This window comes from Myodes glareolus, chromosome 5 (genome assembly GCF_982192425.1).
Source record: "Myodes glareolus chromosome 5, mMyoGla1.1, whole genome shotgun sequence".
Lineage (NCBI taxonomy): Eukaryota > Metazoa > Chordata > Mammalia > Rodentia > Cricetidae > Myodes > Myodes glareolus.
Window position 1 is genome coordinate 17,068,083 of NC_142030.1, and position 13,058 is coordinate 17,081,140.

The 13,058-nt window shown below is 45.6% G+C and overlaps 1 long non-coding RNA gene across 1 annotated transcript; it reads left to right on the forward strand.

Annotated features, from left to right (window-relative positions):
* Positions 1-1,148: 1,148 nt before the first annotated feature.
* Positions 1,149-11,245, forward strand: LOC148121988 (uncharacterized). The gene is made up of 2 exons (XR_015737845.1): positions 1,149-7,966; positions 9,794-11,245. It is a non-coding gene; the product is annotated as an uncharacterized LOC148121988 (long non-coding RNA).
* Positions 11,246-13,058: the final 1,813 nt, after the last annotated feature.

Below are 13,058 nucleotides of genomic sequence, written 5' to 3' on the forward strand. Positions count from 1 at the left end.
TGGGCTGAGTGACAGCCCGTGCAGCAGGCGGTAGCGGCTCGGTTCCCGGGTTGATGCCTTGGATCCAGCCTTGAACCTCTTTCTTTGTTTACCTCTTCCCGATTTGGCCTCTTCCGTTCCAAACGGTCCTCCCCGGAAAACGTTCAAACCTGGCATTGTGCAGAGTCATTCTGTCTCTAGCGTGGTGCACAGTGCACAAGAGCGTTCCTAACTACCATCCCGGCTCCTTTTTGTCTCTCATGCTTATTAACTGCTTTCCGACAATACCAAGATGGAAAAGTGATTTATATTTTTGTGTATATGCGTGGTAGATTTGGTATTTTAAAGTTTTTTTTTTTTAATTTAAAAAACTGAACCGCTAGAGAGTGTAAAAGGCTCTACTGTTACTAGGGAATAGAAAAGGAACTGCTGTATTGACAGTTTGGGGTGCTCTGGTCTGCTGAAATTCTTGGCTAGCCAGGCTTTGAATTCTTGTCTAGGAAGTATTAATATTTAAGGTAGTATTTACTTAAATATTTAGTATAATATTTAAGGTAGTAATATTCCACTAAGGTATGAAGGATGTAACTGGGAAAGTACCGAGGAAGTAATGTCATTTCACTTGTTTAAAAACTGTTTTGTTAACAATGGGTAGTGAGAAGTAACTGGCTCAGCTGTCACCCTTCTCCCTGAAGGTGTGGATGATAACAATCAGTTTCTCCCCAAAGGGCATAGCGTTTACTCTGGAGCCAAATATGAGTGAATGACCATGGCCCAAGTACATGGACTCAGCCTGTCCCCAAACCACACTCGACATATAACAGTTTTATGAAGTTTATATGGTAACAAAAACACCGGTGGAAGCATCAGGTACGGGATACCTCTGGCTATAGGCTTTCGATTTTATATGATGACGGTCTTTGGGACTGGGCAAACCAGTATTCTGTTTGTACATTCTGGAAGGATAGGTACAAGGATAGATGTTAGGCTAAACATAGAAGTGGGAGGTGAATGGTTGTTGAGGAAGCTAAGGATAGCTTTAGATAATTTGACTCCAGGCCTGCAACATTCCAGGTCTCTACTGTCACAGTTGAATCAACTGACCTTGTAGAAGTTTTAACTTAGGGGGGCGGTGGGGGGGGGGGAGGTGAGGATGCATGGGTGTGGCTTTTTCCCATGTGAACTATAGTTCACAAAGCAAAAGGGCAGTTATGTTTTTCTAAACTGTTTCCTTAATTAAGTTACTACACAAATACATAAAATTTCAGTCCTTTAAAATAACACTGGATGCAGGTGTATTGACTGTCACCTGGAATCCCATCACTCAGGTTGAGAGAATTGTGATTTCAAGGCCAGGTACAGAATGAGACTGTGTCTCAAGAAACAAGTTGATAACTCACAGGAGGGTGGAAGGTATAGTTCAGTGGGGGAGTGTTTGCTGAGCACACCCAAGGGCTTGATACCCAGGACGGTTAATACACACACACACACACACACACACACACATTTTTTAAAGAGATTTTTTTATTGATATTTATTGAGCTCTACATTTTTCTCTGCTCCCCTCCCTGCCTCTCCCTTGCCCCCTTCAAACCTCCCCCAAGGTTCCCATGCTCCCAATTTACTCAGGGGATCTTGTCTTTTTATACTTTCTACTTCCCATGTAGATTAGATCTATGTAAGTCTCTCTTAGGGTCCTCATTGTTGTCTAAGTTCTCTGGGATTGTGGTTTGTAGGCTGGCTTTCTTTGCTTTATGTTTAAAAACCACCTATGAGTTAGTACATGTGATAATTGTCTTTCTGTGTCTGGGTTACGTCACTCAAAATAATGTTTTCTAGCTCCATCCATCTTCCTGCAAAATTTAAGCTGTCGTTATTTTTTTCTGCTGTGTAGTACTCCACTGTGTAAATGTACCACATTTTCCTTATCTATTCTTCCATCCAGGGGCATTTAGGTTGTTTCCAGGTTCTGGCTATGACAAACAAATCTGCTTTGAACATAGGTGAGCACATGTCCTTGTGGCATGATTGGGCATCCTTTGGATATATACCCAAAAATGGTATTGTTGGGTCTTGAGGAAGGTTGTTTCCTAATTTTCTGAGACATCGCCACACTGACGTCCAAAGGGGCTGTACCAGCTTGCATTCCCACCAGCAATGCGGAAGGACACACAGATTTTAAAACCCACCATAACTTGCCAGAATCCATGTGGTAAAAAGCCTCCAATCTATTGCATGCATCTTTTTTATGCCATCTCTGTATGATTGTAGTGGGCCTGCCCTGTCAGCTGCACTTTCTTTTCTATCTTTGTTCATTCTTGAGAATTTTTATGAAATGAATGCAATTGTGACATTTGCCGAAAGCAATTGTTTACAGAAGCGGAGAGATAACAGTTAAATGGTCTGGCAGTGAACCTTTATTTAGCTCAGGGTCATATTGTTCAGGAATTTGGGGCAGGTTCAGAGACCAGTTCACCTTACGAATTTTTCTATTTTTTTAAAATAACTTATTTAACTTTATTTCATGTGCATTGGTGTGAAGGTGTCAGATTCCCTGGGACTGGAGTTACAGACAGTTGTGAGCTGCCATGTGGGTGCTGGGGATTGAACCCGGATCCTCTGAAAGAGGGGCCAGTGCTCTTAACCTCTGAGCCATCTCTCCAGCCCCTCACCTTACGAATTTATATGGCTGTTCCAGAGACCTGTTTACCCAAGACAGCACTTACAGTATTCTTGGGATTTTTTTTTTTTTTAAGGGTTTCTCTGTAGGTTCGGAGCCTGTCCTGGAACTAGCTCTTGTAGACCAGGTTGGCCTCGAACTCACAAAGATCTGCCTCTGGGATTAAAGGTGTGCACCACCACCGACCGCCCTGCTCTTAGTAAGTTTTTTGATAGGATGGTCTAAATGTAGTTCAGTAGCAGCCTGCTACACTTCTTCCATGTGGGTCATGGGGACTGAACTCAGGTCTTCAGGCTAGGCCGCAAGCTTCTGCACTGTCTTGCCAACCCCTGCTTACTCCTTTTGTAAGAATCAACTTTCCATAGCTTTTGTGCTGTAGCTCAGCGATAGAGCATGCGCTTGCCATGAGGGAAGTGTTGGGCTCCATCTGCAGTGTCCTGCAGACCAGTTGTGATGGTCTTAGTTCATAGCCAGACTCTGTACGGCTAGTTTCTTCTAGTTCAGTTGCTTTGCTAATCTTGTTTATGGAATTTTTCAGTTTTCAGATATTTAACTTTTCAATGTAGGGTCACATCTATCAGTGCATTCTTTCACAGACCTTTTTAGAACTATTTATTTCCTTGCAGGCTTGTGTGCTTTGTGTGTATTAGTACATGCACCATGGTGTGCATGAGGAAGTCAGAGGACACTTCTGGGAGTCAGTTCTCTCCTTGCACGATGTGTGCTCTGAGAATTGAACCCAGAATATCAGACTTGGTAGCAAGCTCCCTTACCCGCTGAGCAATCTGCTCCCCACCCCCACCCCTTGTATAGTTATAGTGTTGCTAGATGTAGCACGGGACAGCAGTTATATATTTAGAGGGCCTGAAATAAGTCTCTAATAAGAGATTTGATGTTACTATGTTTTTTAGCTGATTTACTATATCCCCTTCCCCGGCCCCCATTTCCTCATATTGTTTCTTTGCTTTGTATTCTTTTTGTTTTGTTTTGGTCTTTGGTTTTTTGAGACAGGGTTTCTCTGTGTAACAACACTGACTGTCCTGCAACTAGCTCTTGTAGACCAGGCTGGCCTCGAATTTGCAGAGATTCACCTACCTCTGCCTCCCAAGTGCTTGGATTAAAGGCGTGCACCACCACCACCCAGCTGCTTTACCTTGTTTTCTTGATGATAAAGTGTTGTGGAGAGTTCTACTCTGGTCACGTTTACTTAGGGTCCTAAGTGTTCTTGTGTGTGAATGTCTACTTCTAGAGAAATAAGTATACGTTCTCACACAAGAAATTTTGTTACAATTTCATTGAATAAATTCTATGCCTGGGGCTGGAGAGATGGCTCAGTGGTTAAGAAAAGACCCGGGTTCAAATACCAGCACCCATATGGCAGCTCATAACTGCCTGCAACTCCAGGGTCTAACACCCTCACACAAAATATACATGCAGGCAAAACACTGATACAAATGATAAATCATTAAAAAAAATTCTCTATGCCTTTAGCGTACATGTGTGAGTTCCTAGCTGCATAGTCTTAGATTTGATATCTCTTTCTTTGTTTAGTTTTGTTTGGTGGTTTTTGTTTTTAGAGATCGTCTCTCTGTATAGCCCTGTCTGTCTTAGATTTCTTTGTAGACTAGGCTGACTTCGAACTCAGAGATCCTACTGCCTCTGCCTCATGAGTGCTGAGATCAAAGGTGTACGCCACCACTTCCCAGCTTTTAGATCTCATGGTCATAGACTGGGATGCTTGAACCTTGTGTTCATGCTCACTATTTTTCTGTGTTGATATTGAATGCAGTATTTTATCAACATTGTTCTTCATCCCCTGATATTCTTTCTGCTTGATTGAATCTATGGATTATGCTGCCCACTGTGTTTACTGTCTATTCAGATCAGCTGTCTATTGTTTTTTAGAGACAGGGTATCACTATGTAGTTTTGGTAGACGAGACTGGCCTTAAACTCATTACAGGTGCATGGATTTAAAGTTGTATACCACCACAGACAGCTATTTTAGTCTAGTGTTCTAGTACCTTTTGTTGGAGAGTCCGTCTTACCTCCAGTGTAAACATAAGGTGACTGACCGAGGCTAGAGAGATGACCTAGCCATTAGGAACACTTGCTGTTCTGGGGGTATGACAGCCTCTTCTGGCCTCCACAAACACATAAATAAAAATAAAGGTAAACTTGAAAACTGACTAGCTGTGTGGGTTTCTTTTTGATCCTTTATTCTATTCTGTTTTTGTCTGTTTATTACTTATTCTGTGTTAGCATATGTTTGTGTTCAGACAGGGTTGGATATTCCTATAATACCAACACACTGAGACAGGAGGATTACTGAGATTGAGGCAAGTCTGGGTTACAGAATGAGGTTTAGGCCCATCTTGGCTGTACAGAGAGTCTGTTTTCAAAAGAAGAAAAAATAAAAAAATAAAAGGTTTAAATGTAGATTTAAGTACAGAAGTTACGAGGGGCATGGTTATTGGGGAAAGTAGGTTAAGCAGAGAGACCGGGCATGATCTTGCAGTGTAAGATTTTAGACAATTCTGAAGCCATTTCTGACAATTCCAAACCCTCTCAGTCTCTGTGCCTTAGTGCTTCCCCTCCTCCCCTGGAAACCCAGGACCTAACACATGCACATACTCAGTTCCTGAACAATTACCCATACACGTATGTTTTGACTCAGTCCCCTGGGAAACGGGGTCAAAATGACCTCTTACCTCATCTGATCTGACAATAGTTCTCCAGTCAATTATTGGTATTAGCCCTTCTCGAACAAGCCAATCATAATGGTCAAGGAACAACCCGTCTTGTTTCTATGGGGCCTTCTCCTTTAAAAGTAGACTGTACCAGCTAGTCAGGGTCTCTCGGCTTCCCGAATTATGAGGGACCCTGTCATGACAGAATTAATAAAATCCTCATGCTTTTGCATCGGCTGTGGTGTATGAGGTGGTCTCTGGGGGTGACTCCTTCTCGGTTTGGACACTAGAGTCCAACATTTGGTTCCCTGACTGGGAATCGAGTCGTTCCCAGACACACTCTAGACCCAGTTGGAGATATAAAGAAATGAGCTCATTTTTATGTCTGTCTGTGTATTATGTTTCTGTTTTTGTATAATTATAAATAAGTAATTTGAGAATTGTACTTGTGCAGGGTCTGTATTAAAATGGGGCTAAGGGAGGAGACAGACGTGTCCTGAGATCCCTTGCCCGGAAAGACGTTTCATGGGCATTTTGAGTCTATGTCTGTCTTTTTGTTTTTATGTATTTTCAGTTCTGCACCAGAGTGGTGGTGAGAGTACCAGCTTCTGGTTTTGAGTTTGTGTCTGCTTCTTTGTATTTTTATTTTTGTATGTCAGTTTGTCTTTGTTAAAATCTATCTGCAGGAATTCAGAACCTGGCACTGGCCCCCTGGCCATCATCAGTTCCCCTGAGTCTGAAAGCAGCCCCACCGCTGGAGGAGGCGATACGGTGGCTGGCCCCTCCCTAAGCCCTTTGTCTTCTCTCTTTCCTGTACAGGAGCGAAAGAAACCCAGAATCCAGGCACCTCCAGTTCTTCCTGTTATCCAGCCAAGCATGGCAGACTTCTCCCTCCTCCTCCCCCAGAGGAAACACTTCGTTCCTGAGGAGCCCTGCTAGTCGGGTCCTAGCCCTGAAAACTTCAGCACTCAGCATCTATGCTGGGACAGGGAGGGACGTCCACTAGGGAGAGAGTGACCTCCCAAGCATTTCCCTTTTGCTCAGTAGCAGGTCAATTACAATACTGCTTTTTTCTGCCTCTAATCTTTACTTATAACCCTTCTTTTTCTTGGGACCCTCAGACCATAACCGAGCTTATAGAATCTGTTCTGGTTATCCAAGCCCACTTGGATGATTGCCAGCAGCTCTTACAGGTGCTCCTAACCACAGAGAAAAAAACAACAACAGTGAGTTCTCTTTAAAGTTTAAAAGAATATCCCAGGAGCTGACATCAGACCAACCCAATCACAGAATGATAGAGAATGGGCCTTCCCTCTGACTTGACCCAAATGGGACTTCAATACTCCAGCTGGTAGGGAGCAGCTTCGTCTTTAATACCAGATTCTTATTGGCGGGTCTAAAAGGGGGGTCTGTAAACCACCCCACTAATTTGCTAATTTGGCTAAGGTAAGAGCAATAGTAACAAAGGTCTGATAGCATTCCTGCAGGCAAATCGCCAAGCCAATGTAATGATGTCTTTTATAGGTCAGTCAGCGTCAGACATTTGTAGCAAGTTGCAGAGAATAAAGGGACTGCAGAGATGCTCCCTCCAGGACTTAAAAAAAAAAATTAGACAGGTAGGGATGCAACAGAAGACGACAGCTTCAGAGACTGTGCACCTCAGACAGAGTAGCCCCTGAATGGCTAAATATGGACTTAAGCTGCTACCACCTGGGCCGATTAAAAATAGGGCTTTGGGCTTGAGACACTTCCCAAAGCAGCTGCTGAGCAGAAGCGGTCGGAGAATGACGCCAAATGCAGCCGGCTACTGAAGCGGTGCTCTGCCCACCTGAGAGGTCTATGCAGCTGCCACAATGACAGTACTGAAATTCCCCCACTTGCTTAAAAAGGGGAGGGATTCCCTTTCACTATGTCTAAAACATTTGACTATGGACTGAGTACTCTGTGTTATCAATGAACCACCTTATGAATTGTAGATCTGGAATCAAAAGCCTTTTTGTTTTCACTCCCCCTGCTATTTCCCCTGCAGGGAAAGCAGGTTGCTCTCAGCCTTTGCCACCTCGCTGGGCAAGGCCCCTGCAGACAGCAATGAGCCAGGTGAGAGCAGCCCCAGGGTAACAGGTGGGGCGGGCACCAAGGGCACTTCAGGCTGGAGAGGCTCAGGCAGGCTGGTGGATGCCCCCACCTCACCGGAGTTTAGAACAGATCCAAGGCCAGCAGCACAAATTCAGTGGCCAATGAGGCAGAACCGCAAGGAGTGGAGCCTGCGAGCTAACCAGAGCCGCACGGTAAAGGGGCAAGGAATAGCAGCCAGAGTCCCTGGCCAGGAGAAGGCCGAGGAGCCCGCGCCCAGCGTCGCCACTGCCACTGCGGGCAACGACCCTTCTGTTGCCGGACTGAGCAGGAGGAGTCCTGCAAGCCTCCTAGTCAATGGAGGTGGGCTTCTGAGAGGCAACAACTGGTGCCACCCCATGAGGAGGGGCGGGGGACACAGAACTAACAGTCTTCTTAAAGGTACATCGGCCTTTTGATACGAACTACGGATGGCAGAGAAACTTTTTCTCACCATGACTAAGAAGATCAAAGAAGAAATCTTCCCGAGGTTTGGCCTGCCCAAGGTAATCGGAATTAATGGTAAAACTACCTTGTTGCCCAGAAAAGTCAGGACATGGATAAGACTGGGGAAAATTACATTATGCATACAGACCCCAGAGTTCAGGACAGGTAATAAATAAATAAATAATACAAATTAAGCCTTAGAACTGGCATTAGAGACTGAGTACAGCTCCTCCCCCTTGCCCTGTTCTATGTAGATCCAATATGGGGGACCTCCCCGCTCTTGGCTTCCTAAGGCCCCTCATGACCCATCTGCTCACAAACCCATTCTGCAGGCGCGGTTGAGGGCTCTCCAGATCTCCAAGCCCAGGCATAGAGACCCCTGGCCACCCTGACACCAGGAAATCCCGCATTCGTTCCAGAATTGGCGCTTAGGGTGTATCCAGAGGGACATAAAAAAAAACACAGCACCCCACAGCCAGAACAGCAGCCGCCCGCTCATACCTGCAATCCATGTCTCCTCAAGTCCTTGCTTTGATACCCCTGCCCTCACCCCTGATTTCTGTCAACTAGTAGCAGGGCTAGCCTCCTGGGATATCCGAGATGCATATCCCCCACAGCTGCCCCTGGAGGCTGGCAGATTTTCCCCTGGAGGAAATATTCGGGTGCAGGGGTCCAGAACACATATGCCACTTGGGAAAGCTAGATTTTTATACTGTGATGCCTGAAAATGTAAAATTATACTTCCCCAAAACAATGCTCCATGTGGAGCACAGGGACATATGACATCTCCCCCACTTGTCTCCCAGGGGCGAGCAATGGGACTGTCTCCATGGGTATCGGGAAGGACTTGGGACATGAGATGGTATTTATTTATTTATTTATTTTTTAAAGTTTATTAAATTATGAAAGTTTTCATTTCCGCCCCTCCTCCCAACACCCTCCCACTCCCCCCTCCCCCTCCTCCTCCCTCTTCATCCCTAAGAGCAGTCAGGGCTTCCAGCCCTGTGGGAAGTTCAAGTTCCTCCCCACTCCTTCCAGGTCCCTGAAGGTGAGTATCCGAACAGACTGGATCCCAAAAATCCAGCATATGCAGAGGAAACAAGTTCCAGTGTCATTGTCAGTGGCTTTTCAGAAAGGCTCCGGACCAGCCACATTCAGAGATCCGGCCACATTCAGAAAATCTGGTTGGATCACATGCTCGTCAGTCCCAGTCCAACTGGACTTGGTGAACTCTCATTGGATCAGTCCCCTTGTATCAGTGGGTGATCGCACCCCTCGCGGTCCTGAGTTTTTTTTCATGTTCTTCCTTTTTCTGCCCCTCATTTGGACCATGGGGGGCTCAGTCCGGTGCTCCAATGTGGGTCTCCATCTGTATCGCCATCCATCGTCAGATGAAGGATCTATGGTGATAAGCAAAATCTTCATCAGTATGGTTATAGGCCAAGCCGGTTCAGGCACCTTCTCCTCTGTCTAGAGAACAGTCTGGGGATCTCTCCTTGGACCTGGGATCCCATTTATAATCAAGTCTCCTGTAAACCCTAAAATGACTCCCTTAGTTGAGATATATTCTTCCCTGATCTCATATCCATCCTTCCTCCCTCCCCCCATCCTAGTCCACCTAGCTTTCCCCATTCCTCCACTACTCCCTTCTCTCTAACCCTCTCCCCTTCCACCAACCCTCCCACCACCCCCCCCATGCACCCGAGGTTACCTGGGACTCTTGTCTATTTCCAATGAGATGGTATTTAAAACCAAGTACTATCTGACCAGAGCCTGCTGCTGCCGGCCGGACTAGACCCTCCCTAAGGGGGCCCCAATTAATCCTGCTGTTGCCCGTTAGACTAAGCTACTCTCCCTGCTTCTCTGCTGGCACTTCCCAACGTCAGCCCGGGCATCCGGAGATCTCGCACCCATACCTGGATGGAGATGACACCTACTGCCCTCAAAATGGACGGTATTGCAGCCTGGATCCACGTGTCTCACGTCAAGCCTGCACCTCCACAGGACGACCCAGGACCTTCCAAATGAAAGCTTCAGCGTACCCAAAATACTCTCAAGAAGGCCTGATTCTGCCAGGCTTGCTGATCTTTGCCCTGATGTTTATACCTTAGGACTTAACCTGGACCCTGACTAACTTTGAGACTGGACAAGCCTTAAGGCTAGCCACTGGAGTTCATCCCCTGAATACCTGGTTCCCCCAGCTAACTTTTGACCTATGTGTTTTAGCAAAAGACTCTTGAGAGGATACTGAGCAAACCCCTGGAAACTCTTGTCCTAAATGATATATTTGTCTGGAAAAAAAAAAAAAGCAAACTCTGTAGTGGGGGGGGGTGGCTAAAGTAGTTTGTTATGCTGTCTGATGATGTAAAACCAATGTCAATGTCTCCTGGTTGGGGGTTAGCAAAACACACGAAATGGTTAACAGGCAATACTTGGGGTTCACGGTTATATGAAAGACATAGGGATTCTGTTCACCCTGTAAGTTGTTATAACACTTCCCATAACCATAGTACTAGAGTCCAACCCAGTATTGCCTGACCAGGACCAGCTAGCCCCTGCTGAGGTAGCCCGCCTTGCCAGGGCCCTGGGCCCCACTCCTAGTGCTAAGAACCCTTCTGCAACCCCTGCTTCACTGCTGGCAACCTCTAATACAGGCCAGCGACTGTTTAGTCTGATAATGGGAGCCTTTTCTTTGCTAAATAGTACTGACCCCAGCAAGATTATGTCAAGCTGGCTATGCGTGTCAGCAGGACCTCCCTATTATGAGAAAATAGCCTCACCTGGCAGTTTCACCCATATCAGCTCTTACAACAGGGCCTGGTGCTCTCTACAACACTGGTTTGTTAATTTCTGTGTACAGATCCAATTAGTTCCCCAAATTTACTAATATCTCAAGATTGAGATATATGACCAAATAAGAGGAGGGAATGTAAGATTTTAGACAATTCTGAAGCCATTTCTGACAATTCCAAACCCTCTCAGTCTCCGTGCCTTAGTGCTTCCCCTCCTCCCCTGGAAACCAAGGACCTAACAGGTACACATGCACGTACTCAGTTCCTGAACAATTACCCATACACGTATGTTTTGACTCAGTCCCCTGGGAAACGGGGTCAAAATGACCTCTTACCTCATCTGATCTGACAATAGTTCTCCAGTCAATTATTGGTATTAGCCTTTCTCGAACAAGCCAATCGTAATGGTCAAGGAACAACCCGTCTTGTTTCTATGGGGCTTTCTCCTTTAAAGGTAGACTGTACCAGCTAGTCAGGGTCTCTCGGCTTCCCGAATGCTGGGGGACCCTGTCGTGACAGAATTAATAAAATCCTCATGCTTTTGCATCGGCTGTGGTGTATGAGGTGGTCTCTGGGGGCGACTCCTTCTCGGTTTGGACACTAGAGTCCAACAGCAGCATTTAAGTATCTGATTGATAGCTGTACATGATTTTGGTGACTTGAAGTTATATTGTTCATATCACTTAAAAGACTGAGTAAAATGTTTTAGTGTGTTTTCATTTATCTCAGAAACTTTTCTTTAGTAAATGAAGCCATAGAATAGTTCATGAAGTGCACTGTATAGATTTACAGTCTGGCAAGATCAAAACATTTCAAAGAAAGGTAAAGAAAGGACTCCTACTGTGCCCAGGGTCACAAGGAGGCCAAGGCACATGTTTTGCTGGAAACATGACTTATAATCTTGCTTGTGAGATTCTCAGGAAAGCACTCCCAGATGAGAAAGGCAGAAGGTCACACTCTACACCTTAAAATTGTTCATTAATAGTCTCATTTGAAATCTCTCTCAGAAAGGAATGGTTTAGCTGGGCATGGTGGCACATGCCTTTAATCTCAGCTCTCAGGAGGCAGAGGCAGGTGGATCTCTGGGTTCGAGGCCACACAACAAAGCAAGTTTAAGGACAAGTTACACAAAGAAACCCTGTCTTGAAAAACAACCCCCCCCAAAAAAAAACCAAAAAAAAAAGAGAGAGAGAGAGAGAGAGAGAAACATGCTAAGAAAATGTCAAGTCATCTTCATAGCAATTTTTGTTAGCTATGTATAAACTTGGCTCTCTATAGGCACAATTTAAACTGTTTCTGGAATGAGGGGTTGTTTTCCTTTCCTATACCTTTAATGTCATGGTGGGTGGGGCCCACATGTGGTTCCCTGAGATGGCCCGGTAAGCCAGTGTCTGAATAGATAAAACATGGTACTTTGGTACCTGTTCTTAACTATTGGGCTACAGAGCACTAGCTGTGATGGACAAGGAAAGTAGTGTTATTTAAGATCTGAACACACGCCCGACAGAGGTGGGGGGTGGGGGGTGTGAGTGTGTGTGTGTGTGGGATCTCTGAGTTCAAGGTCAGCCCGGTTTACAAGAGCTAGTTCCAGGACAGGCTTCAAAGCTACAGAGAAACCCTGTCTCAAAAAACAAAACAAAACCAAAAATCCCTAAGAATGCCAAAACAAAAACCTAGAAGGAACTGTAGTGGCGCACACCTTTAAACCTTGTACTCAGGAGGCAGAGGCAGGCGGATCTCTGAGTTCAAGGCCAGCCTGGTCTACAAGAGAAACCCTGTCTCAAAAAACAAAACAACAACAAAGAAAATATAAAGCTCTGGGGAAGGATCCAGTGTGTTCTCTGCCACACAGATAGTACAAAGTTTACCAGGCTGTTAACCACATCTGCTCCCCGTCTTCTGGCCAGGTAACAGGTGATGCATCCCTTCCCTTGAAAGAGCTCTCTGTGTGTTTAATATTCCAGGTTTCCCCAGTGCTTATTTGTGAACACAAAGACCTCAGTGCTTCCTACATGAGTGCATGCGCATATGGAGACCTAGGTTTGAATGGGGGAGTTCATTGATCTCTCCCCACCTTACTCCCTGAGCAGTTGTGTAGCATTTGTGTCTGAATTGAAACATTCCATTCTGGAAGGACCGACCTGAAGACCTGGGAAATAACTGACTCAGAAGTGTCTGGAAGTCCCCTAAACTAACCTGAATCGCAAGACTTCCCTTCCCAAGGTGACATGAGCAGTAAGGAGCCTTGAGCAGAGGAGGCTCTCCACCTGACAGTCTGCCTGTACGTCATGCAGAACTCCAGGGTTCCAGCTGTCATGAGTTGTCACCCATGTTGGGGTGGGCTTTCAGTGATGCAGCC